Here is an 11171-nt window from a genome sequence, read left to right on the forward strand (position 1 = left end):
CCCCGGGCACCCCCCGCCGTCAACCCCACCGGGAGCGCCCAGACACCTGCATCCGCGGGGACCCCGCGCAGGTGCGGCCAAAGCGCAGCGGGCGGTGTCCCCAGGAGTCCGTCCCCGCCGCCCGTGCAGCGGGGGGGCCTCCAGGAGCTGAGCCTCGGGACCCGCCAACTCGGGAACACCTGCATCCCCGCCCTCCATCCTCCATCCTGCCAGGCTGCAGCAGGGGGAGGGACCCGGGCCACTCACCCGCCGGGAGTGCCAAGGAAGCCCGGAATCTCACCCCGAGGACAACCTAATCCAGTCAAGCTTCTAAATTTTGTTTTTGGTGATAAATCACTGCGTGGCTTTTGACTTAAATCTCCAAAGAAGTTCAGAAAGGGGTACCTGGGTGGCTCGGTGGGTTAAGGTCTGCCTTCGGCTCAGGCTCAGGTCATGATCGGGGCCTGGGATCAGTCCCACAGCGGGCTCCCTGCTCCCTCTCCCTCTGCTGCCCCTCTCCCTGCTCGAGCTTTCCTCTCTCTCAAATAAATAAAATCGTTAAAAAAAAAAAAAAAAAAAGTTGAGAAAGAGGGGGGATACAGCCCTAGCAAAACTCTCTCCTTATCATGTGTGAACTTACATAAACAAGCTTTCTCACAGTCTACACCAATAAATCAAAAACAGGAGTGGGAACCCTTCTGAACCAAGTCTCAGAAAATACATAATATTCATCCAAAGACACAAGAACTATTTGGAAAGATGCAGCTCCCTCCATCTCATTAAGAGATGCAGTTCAAAATTTTGACATATATATTCTACATTTTATATATATATATAATAAATACGTACCACAGTTTAGTACACTTATGTTGGTTTGGTCAACTGACTGATTGAATTAATCCAGAATAATTCTTTTTAAGACTCAGAGCCTTAGAGTCTCCGAGAATAAAACATTTTAAATTTAAATTATGTTTTTGTTGCAGAAACCCATGCTTGAGTGATTAGTGAATTATCTTCAAACATAGAAATGTTTTTATTAAAATAAAATTCAGCGGAAGAAGTGAGATGGGACCCCCTTAGGTGGAAAAGAAAAGAACCTAGAAGAAATTGCCCAAGTCTTCGGTATTGTGAGGTCACATTGCTACATTATTTACATTTCATTTGATATATTTAAAAGAATTGCCCAAGGGAAATGGGAGGCAATTGCACTTCGAAGAAGAAAAGAATCTTTTTTTGCAAAGAGTGCAGAGGAGGCGGACTTCAGAAGGACTGGTTCACCAAACAAAAACACCATCCAGTATTTAAAAGGAAAAAAAAAAAAAAAAGAAGTCACAAGAGAACCAAGTTTCAAGCAGCCACTTTCTCACATGATTATGCTAATCCTACAGGTCAGGACACATGACAGGAAGAGCAAAGGTCAGGGCTAAAATTCTTGTTATCAGAGGTTCACAGGAAATAAACAGGGTTTTCTTATTGGGGACTCTGAGATTTGGGGTTATCTCAGGGTGCAAAGCGGTTTGCTGGTTTGGTTTGTCTGTGACTGAGGAACAGGAGGACTTGCTCGATGACCCTGAAAGCAGCACAGAATGTCACGTTTTGCTTCTGTAGACTGAGGAACTGTTTTATTTTTAAAAGTGGGTATTCACAATACACCGGAAACCACATCCTTTGCACCCTTGTGAACTTCATGATAAAAAATGGTAGATACCAACCTAAAAAAGTACCAAAAAGGCATTTTTCCAAATTCTCGTAGGGGCTCTGTGGACAAAGTGACTTAGACGCCACTGACCTAATTCCACTTCCTTTTTGGACCCAAGAGTCAGAGAGCGTGTTGGTGACAAGCAAACCACCAAGGAGTACAGAGAGGACACTCACCTGGAAATGCAAGTCCAAACCACCACAAGATGCCACTTCACACCCAAAGAAGGGCTCTCATAATACAGTAAGAGAAAGAAAAGGGACAGGGGCCTCTGCAGACGTGAGCGACCCCACGCACAGCCAGCGGGCCTGGAGAAGGTGCAGTCACTTGGACAGCAGGCCGGTGCTTCCTCAGCAGGGGACATATACAGGTGCCTGTGACCCAGCGATTCCACGGCTGGTGCGCACCCCGAGAATGCATGTCCATAGCAGCATTCTTGACAATTGCCAAAAGGTGGAAACAGGTGCCAAATATACATGCATCAACAGAAGCAGGGGTCACCAAAATGCAGTGCACCCCACGGTGGGACATGATGCGACTTGGAAAAGAGGGAAGCACCCCCCGCCCCCACCCTGCGTGGCTGGGCCTCAGAACGTGCTGAGTAAGAGAAAGCAGCCACAAAAGGCCACACATTATAGAATTCCTTTTATGGGACATGTCCAGAGTAGACAAATCCTGGGGGACAGGAAGCATTGGATGGTTGGGGGGCTGGGGGGAAGGGGTTGGGGGAGGAGGTCAATGGCTGCCCAGTGAGTATAGGCTCCCTCATGCAGAGATGAAAATGTTCAGAGCCGGAGAGTAGTGACGCTTGTACAACATCGTGAATTCAGTACTAAATGCTACTGAATTATATGCTGGAAAGACTTAAAATGGTAAATTTTATGTTATGTGTATTCTAGCACAATTTTTGAAAAAACAGATTCCGGGATCCCACCAAAAAACAAAACAAAAAGCAAGGAGGCTGCATAGCGGTTGTGTTTCAGGCCAGGAAGCCTCACCAGCGACTCAGTCTGCTTAGCTGGCTTCCCCAGAGCTGCCCTGCTCCTCTGTCGGCTAATAAACATGCTAGTGAGGTGAGGGACCCAAAGGCTGGGCTGAGGGAGGGGGGCCAGGAGGAGAAGTTTGGGTGTGCCCCCTCCCACCCAGGAGCCTGGCTAAGCCCCCATCCTCCATCAGAGAGGCTCAGGGAAGGTGAGCAGGGACACTCCGGTGAGCATCAGGCTTCTTCTTAAGGCTTTGCTGGGGCTGCCTTGAGAGTTTACGCCCCACTGGGCTGGGCAGGAGGCCGGGGCAGCCAGTATTGGAGGGGGCGGCCCAGAACCTGTCCATGCAGGCCAGGTTCCACAGAGTGGCCTGTGTGTTGAGCTGGGCACGTGGGGCCGGGTTTCTGAGCCCCGACTGGGTCCCAGGAGGCAAACCTGCATTTGGGAGAAGGGCCTATTGGCCCAGTCAGCCCAAGCTATCCCAAAAGGCCTTGGGGATGTGGCTGTATCCTGAGCAATCCCGAGTTAACGGAGGAGGGGTATGAAGTGTATAGCTTTTTTTGTGCCATTCGCTGTGCCAATCCTCTTAGAAGAATTAGGTCCTCTTCCCCCTACCACAAACAGACACACAGATGCAGGTTTTCGAGAAGACCCAGACAGGAAAGACCATCCCCCTGGAGGTCGATCTCACCAACACCAGTGAGAATGTCAAAGCCAAAATCCAAGATAAGGAAGGATCCTGCCTGACCCGCAGCATCTGATTTCTGCAGGCGAACAGCTGGAAGATGGCCACACTCTGTCAGACTGCAATATCCAGAAAAAGAGTCCACCCTGCACTTGGTGCTTCACCAGGAAGGTAGCATCATAGAGCCTTCCTCCTCCAGCTGCACAGAAATACAACTGCAACCAATCTGCAGCAAGTGTTATATTTGCCGGTACCCCAAGTCTGTCAACTGCCACAAGAGGAAGTGCAGCCACACCAACAACCCACCCCCCAAAAGAAGGTCAAATAAGGCCCCTCCACTGGCTCTTCTTTTGCCCTCAGGGTGGCCTCTTGCCCCAGCCCCCAAGGCCCTGGGGTGGCCTCAATAAAGTTTCCCTTTCATTGACTAGAGCAGTAAAAAAAAAAAAAAAAAAAAAAAAAAAAGGCTTCGCTGAGCTCCTGCTGCAGGATGTCCTCCGCCAAATCCTGGTGAAGTGACTCCTGCTGGCTCACTTTGCAAAATGACCTTTTTTTAACATCAGATTCAAGCAATCATCAGATTGCTTGTTTTTTAAACAGAGAAAACACCTTAATGGATACCTCCCAGCCTAATAAAATATGCAGGTTGAATGTCTTCCCCATGGTTGAATGTCTTCCCCATCTGGAATTAACTAGAGAAGTGGTTCTTTTAACCGAGCAGCTCATTGGGAGAAACTCATTCTGGAAAACAAATGCAGGAACCAGCCTTTCAGAACAAACCACACTGCAGAGTGAAGCCCTCTGGAAGGTCAGTGTCTTATGTGAAAACCTCAGGTAAACAGGCTGTGGCACGTAACTGGTGAGCGTCTGGCCCTGGCAATGAGAAGCACAGCGCGTCTGTCCAGGATGAGTCATTTGTCCTATGCTGCACACCCCCGGAGGAAGGACCAGTCCTAAAAAGTCTCTGGCTCAGGGTTTGCTTTTGGTCATGCAGTTCTTAATATGGCAACGCTTAAGACTTGATTAAACAACTAATGTTTTCTGTTTATATCATTTTCAAAAGAGGTTTGCTCTTCTCACACGAAACATGGGTACAGTCCATTCTAAGAAATTCAAATAACCCGGTAAGCGAACACAGGGACGCATGTTCATTCTAAAGACTCACACTTTCCAACTGCAAAGAGGTGCTTTGTGGACCTGAAAATTCTTCTTAAAGATAACCCACAGGGCAGCCCGGGTGGCGCACCGGTTTAGCGCAGCCTTCAACCCAGGGTGTGATCCTGGAGACCCAGGATCGAGTCCCACATCAGGCTCCCTGCATGGAGCCTGCTTCTCCCTCTGCCTGTGTCTCTGCCTCTGCCTCTCTCTCTGTGTTTATAATGAATAAATAAATAAAATATAAAAAAATATAATCCACAAAAAAAAGGACGCCCAGGTGGCTCAGCAGTTGAGATCTTGGAGACCCGGGATCGAGTCCCACGTCGGGCTCCCTGCATGGAGCCTGCTTCTCCCTCTGCCTGGGTCTCTGCCTCTCTCCCTCTCCCTCTCTCTCTCTCTCTCTCTCTCTCTCTGTGTGTGTGTGTGTGTGTCTCATGAATAAGTAAATAAAATCTTAAAAAAAAAGATAATCCACAAAGCTAGGGCCCTCCTGCCACCTCTCACCCTGAGTGAATCATTAATCCTCATCACCTACACTTCGCTCTTTCTTCTTCTTTTTTTTTTTTTAAATAGGGTTCCATGTCCTTTTTTGCCATTGATTATGTACAAGACCCTGGGCATGGGATGCCTGGGTGGCTCAGCGGTTGAGCGTCTGCCTTTAGCTCGGGGTGTGATCCTGGAACCCTGGGACCGAGTCCCGCCTCGGGCTCCCTGCATGAAGCTTGCTTGCTTCTCTCTCTGCCTGTATCTCTGTCTCTCTCTGTGTCTCTCATGAATAAGTAAATAAAATCTTAAAAAAAAAAAAAGACCCTGGGGAAATCATCACATCCTCCCTGTGCCCGTTTAAATGAGGATTCACGTAGTTTAGTTTTGCCCTTTTGCCATTACATAGGCTGAGCAAGGCCTGCTGTCCTGGCATGCGGACCACAGGGCCACCATGAAGCTGAAAGCATTCTGTATTCTGGGTCAAGTGTATCCATAAGGATGCCACACTTCCCTTTTATCCACAGAGATAATCTGGCCACCTGCTATGTTGGTTTCCTGTGGCTGCTGGGACAAAGCAGCTCAAAAGGCGGGGGAGGGGTCTTAAAACAACCCAGACTCATTCTTTCACAGCTCTGGAGGTCAGAAGTCTGCATTTAGGTGTCGCCAGGGCCACACCTCCAGATGCTGTAGGGGAGGATCCTTCCTGCCTCTTCCAGCTTCTAGTGGCTGCCAGCACTCATTGGCTTGTGGCTGTTCACTCCAATCTCTGTCTCTGTGGTCACATGGCCTCCCCTCCTGCTTGTACCTTCTACTCTTCTTGTCATAGGACTTAGGACGCAGGACATTAGGACATAGGACATAGGACATTAGGACTTAGGACATAGGACATTAGGACTTAGGACTTAATCCAGGATGATGTCATCTCCAGGTCCTTAATTGTATCCACAAGCACCCTTCTTCCATAAAGGGTCACATTTGGAGGTAAGGAGGGTCAGGACTTGCACATGTCTTCCCAGGGGACACTACTCAACCCTCAACACCTGCTTTGCATGCCTAACAAGTTTGTGGTGGGGTCGATTAGGATTTCACTAACCCAATGATTAGGATCTCATGATCTAGATGACTTAGTGACCCACTGGTAGGATCTGAGCCTCATTCAGAATCTACAACTCCTAAAACCCAAGCCAGAGATCCACCAAAATGTCCATTGAAACAGGAGAGAGACCCGTTTGGTGGGGATGAAACACAGTCACTGGGCTCTTGGCCCACAGACCTACCCTGTGTGCTTACTCCACATGTAGGAACACAATTCTTGAAGACCTTTCCACTCGTTTCCTATTTTCCATGTTTGATAGAGACACGGGTAATGGAAATATTTTGCTTTTCTCTTAACCCGACTAAAAAGGAAACAGCAGGGCAGCCTAGGTGGCTCAGCAGTTTAGCGCCTGTCTTCGGCCCAGGGCATGATCCCGGGGTCCTGGGATCGAGTCCTGCATCGCCCCCCCCCCCTGCAAGGAGCCTGCTTCTCCCTCTGCCTGTGTCTCTGCCTCCCACTCTGTGTCTCTCATGAATAAATAAATAAAATCTTTAAAAATAAATAATAATAAATAAATAAATAAATAAATAAAGGAAAACAGCAGCATAAACACAATAACATAGAGCGGTCAGCCTCTGGTCTGCGTCCAGACGCCACCGGGCCAGGATAAGGAGCTGCTCACTGCGATCACTGACCCACAGGACAGCAGCCCAGTGTGGCTGCAGCTCCTTATTTTTCACAAGAAGCTGGACACTGGATATTCTTGGAGAGTGAAATCCCCCAAGTACTAAATGTCGAGAATTTAATATATCGAAAACCCTGCTTGGTATGTGTACAGCCCACATCCACAGAAGCTCTGTCATCTATAGTCAAGGGGTGGAAACACCCCCAGTGCCCATCGATGGATCAATGGATAAGCAGTATGTGGTCCATCCACACAATGGGATCTAATTCATCCATAAAAAGGACCAACATTCTGACACTGGCTACACATGACGGAATCTTGAGGACGTTGTGCTAGGTGAAGTCAGCCAGCTGCAAAAGGACAAATCCTCTCTGATTCCACTTATGTGAAGTACCTGGAGTCATTGAATTCATGAGGATGAGAGGTTGCCAGGGCCTGGTTGGCGGGGACGGGGGGGGGGGGGGGGGGGGGGGGGGGGCTGGTGATTCATGGGGACAGAGTTTCAGTTTGAGATGATGAAAAACTTCTGGAGACAGATGGTGGCGGTGGTTGTACTACAGAGCGAGTGCACTTAATGGGTTTACATTGTGTACGTCTTAGTACAATTTAAAATTCTTCAAAAAAAAAAAAAAAAGACCGGCCTTTTTGGGCTCTGCATTGGCCACATATCACATGTGGATGGCAAAGGAAGCTCACTGTCTGCCAGTCTGGGAGGTGGGCAGCCTTCCTTGAAGGCAGTGACCCTGTGTTATTCTTTTTTTTTAATTTTTATTTATTTATGATAGTCTCACACACAGAGAGAGAGAGAGGCAGAGACACAGGCAGAGGGAGAAGCAGGTTCCGTGCACCGGGAGCCCGATGTGGGACTCGATCCCGGGTCTCCAGGATCGCACCCCGGGCCAAAGGCAGGCGCCAAACCGCTACGCCACCCAGGGATCCCCCTGTGTTATTATTTGCTGGTGCTCCCCTGGCACCCAGCCCACAACCTGGCTCCTGGCAGGTGCTCAGTACTTGAGATTTAACACCTGTCTTTGATGCTTTGGCTTTTCAATGCAGAACCTGTGGTGTATGTACCATACAAAGGGGATCGTGTACACAGAGAATCGTGTGAACCTACAAACACACACACACACACACACACACACACACACACAGAGGAGATGACTGGGCAAGGAGTGTCCGGGGCACCTCCTGCCGCCCACTTTGCCACGCCAAGAAGCCCAGACATTCAGATCGCAAGCTCTGGTCATCTGGACCTTAAAACACTTCCCCCAGATTACGTAAAAGCCTCTCGCTACTCAGTGCGATGAGAAAGAATATTGAGGGGGCACAAAGCCAGAGAACTGGTTGGAAGGATGTGCAAGCAGCTGCAAGGGGAGCATCAGCACGTCCAAGTTCAAACTGCAAAGGCGCCTGGAAGCCAGAGGGGGAAGCCGCTCTTCATAGGAAAGAGAACAGGACAATGTCCAGTCATTAAAGACCTTCAGCCCAAAACACAAGGGTGCTTGAAAGGTCTGCAGCTTACACCCAAGCCCTGGCCAGCCCGGCCTAGAACAAGACATCAAAGACCTTGGGGAGGGGACAGCAGCTGCTCCCTGTTTCCCACCGCCTGCCCCTTCCTCTTTTGTCCTGGGAAGGCCCCAACCTTGTCACCAAACTAACCCACCTACAGGGCCAACACGCATGGACAGATACCAACAGATGTGGCCCACACAAGTCTTGCTCCAATAACTGGATCTCCGTATTAATCATGCAACTTCCTGACACCCCCTTCCCCCTCCCCACTTCCTGCTTCAACCCAGCCCCCTCCCCCACCCTCCTCCTCTCCATCCCGCCCTCCCCCACCCTCTCACGAAGCCAGTAGGAGGTGACAAGCCATCCTGGAGGCAGAGAGGCCTCAACTCACACCAACTCGTCACTCCTGACTGCAGGGAGCCCTTGGTTAGGAAGGATTCTGAGGTCCAGTCTAGGCTCAGAAGGCAAGGGTGCTGCAGTACGTTGGTGCAGCCGGCCTTGGAAACAAGATGGAGAATGATGGTGCCTTCTAGTTCTGGGGGTGTTTTTATTTGAAAGTACTTACAAAATCAACCAACTTTTTGTTTTGACATCGTGCAATGAAGGTATATAAGCAAGGGAAACACGTGGTTGAGCAGCTGAATCTCAAAACCCACATCAGTAGCTCCTCCTATTTTGCTGTGGGGATAAAATTAATTCCTTTCCATGCTTTTGAAATACAAGGTCCTAATTTCTTTTTTTCTTTTAGGTCCTAATTTCCTTAATATACAAAGGGTGCTTACCAATAAGCAAAGATGAATGACCAGATAGAAAATGGGTCAACTTTTTGAATAAAATATTTGGGGGTGCCTGGGTGGCTCAGTGGTTGAGCATCTGCCTTCGGTTCAGGGCGTGATCCTGGAGACCTGGGATGGAGTCCACATCAGGCTCCCTGCAGGGAGCCCACTTCTCCCTCTGCCTGTCTCTGTCTCTCTCTCTGTGTCTCTCATGAATAAATAAATAAAATATTTTTTTAAAAAAAGAAAAGAAAATGGGTCAATGACTTGAATGGAATATTTGGACAACTTTCAGAAAAGGAAACCAGTGGCTCATGAATCCAAGAGAAGATGCTCAGCCTCACTCATGGTTAAAGGGATGCAAATCAACGTGAGGGGCCACCCCTCCGAGGGTTGGGGGAACAGGTCCTCTCACCTCCTGTCGGTCAGGGTTTGAGGGTTGGGGGGGCAGCTGGCCCCCCGCTGTCCTCTGACCCACAGGTTTCACCTCCGGAAAGGGTCCTATGTGTCCTTCGCTCCCCCTTCCTATGGGGCTCAGGTCAACGCTACCTGTGACATCTACTACGTGAAACAAGCCAAGTCCCGTCAACAAAACAAGGAGTCCATTTGTGGTGTAGACATTCAACGACACACTACCCAGAGGTAATAAAGTGAATTCTCTGAGCCTCGCAGACCAGCGCTGCATGAAATGGGCCAGAGAGAGAAGCGCACATTCTGCACGATTCCGCGTGCACGGGTCGCTAAGACCGGCAGACCTGTGGGTTGGCAGTCAGAGCGGCGGCGAGCTCTGGGGGCCGGAGGAGGCCCCCGCCAGCCACTGTGTCTCTCAGAGTGGTAACCACACAGACAGCAGCACGCCAGGAAATACGCCGAGCTAGTTCCCTACGATCTGCACCCTTCATTGATTGCTTAAGTTGTAGCTCCATTTTATAAGCTACTTTTACTGGGGCGTACGTTTTATATATATATGGAAAACACAACGTGCAAAAGCATAGTTAGAGTATCTCAAGTAGATATGAAAGCACAAAATAGAAATATGTTTTTTTATGGGGAGCATGTATTATTTTTACGTATATGGACGACACAGTATGTGAGGGAAATAGAGGAGCAGCTTCTTGAAAGAGCTCATCTCGGGGCCCCTGGGTGGCTCTGTTGGTTAGGCATCCGACTCTTGATTTCAGCTCAAGTCATAATCTCGGGGTCCTGGGATGGAGCCCCACATCAGGCTCCATGCTCTGTGAGCATCTGCTTGGGGATTCTCTCTCTCTCTCTGCCCTCCTCCAACCCCAAATGGATAAATAAATATTTATTTTTTTTTAAGATTTTATTTATTTATTCATGAGAGACCCAGAGAGAGGCAGAGACACAGGCAGAGGGAGAAGCAGGCTCCCTGCGGGGAGCCCGATGTGGGACTCGATCCCAGGACCCCGGGATCACACCCTGAGCCCAAGGCAGATGCTCAAGTGCTGAGCCACCCAGGTGTCTCAGTTAAAAGAAAGGAAGGAAGGAAGGAAGGAAGGAAAAGAAAGGAAAGGAAAGGAAAGGAAAGGAAAGGAAAGGAAAGGAAAGGAAAAAAAGAAAAGAAAAGAGAAAAGAAAAGAAAAGAAAAGAAAAGAAAAGAAAAGAAAAGAAAAGAAAAAAAAGAAAAGAAAAGAAAAGCGTTCAGGGGGATCCCTGGGTGGCTCAGCGGTTTAGCGCCCGCCTTTGGCCCAGGGCGCAATCCTGGAGTCCCGGGATCGAGTCCTGTGTCCGGCTCCCAGCATGGAGCCTGCTTCTCCCTCCTCCTGTGTCTCTGCCTCTCTCTCTCTCTCTCTATGTCTATCATGAAAAAATAAATAAAATCTTTTAAAAAAAGAAAAAAAAAGAAAAAGAAAAGTGTTCATCCCCTGGCCCCTCCAGGTACCAACGGGTCCCCTCCCGGAGGCTGTCCCCAGCCCACCTGACTCTTCAGTCTGGCCTCCCCTCCCTAGCATCTGGCCACCCCAGCTTCCAGGTGGGAGACATTTCTAAATACCCGCACTCCAGGGATCCCTGGGTGGCGCAGCAGTTTGGCGCCTGCCTTTGGCCCAGGGCTTGATCCTGGAGACCCGGGATCGAATCCCACGTCGGGCTCCCGGTGCATGGAGCCTGCTTCTCCCTCTGCCTGTGTCTCTGCCTCTCTCTCTCTCTCAG

At 49.4% G+C, this 11171-nt stretch overlaps 1 pseudogene; it reads left to right on the plus strand.

The window, feature by feature from the left end:
* The first annotated feature begins 3293 nt into the window (after nt 1-3293).
* Nucleotides 3294-9877, plus strand: LOC129502366 (ubiquitin-60S ribosomal protein L40-like; annotated as a pseudogene).
* Nucleotides 9878-11171: the final 1294 nt, after the last annotated feature.

This window comes from Nyctereutes procyonoides, unplaced genomic scaffold (genome assembly GCF_905146905.1).
Source record: "Nyctereutes procyonoides isolate TBG_1078 unplaced genomic scaffold, NYPRO_anot_genome, whole genome shotgun sequence".
Lineage (NCBI taxonomy): Eukaryota > Metazoa > Chordata > Mammalia > Carnivora > Canidae > Nyctereutes > Nyctereutes procyonoides.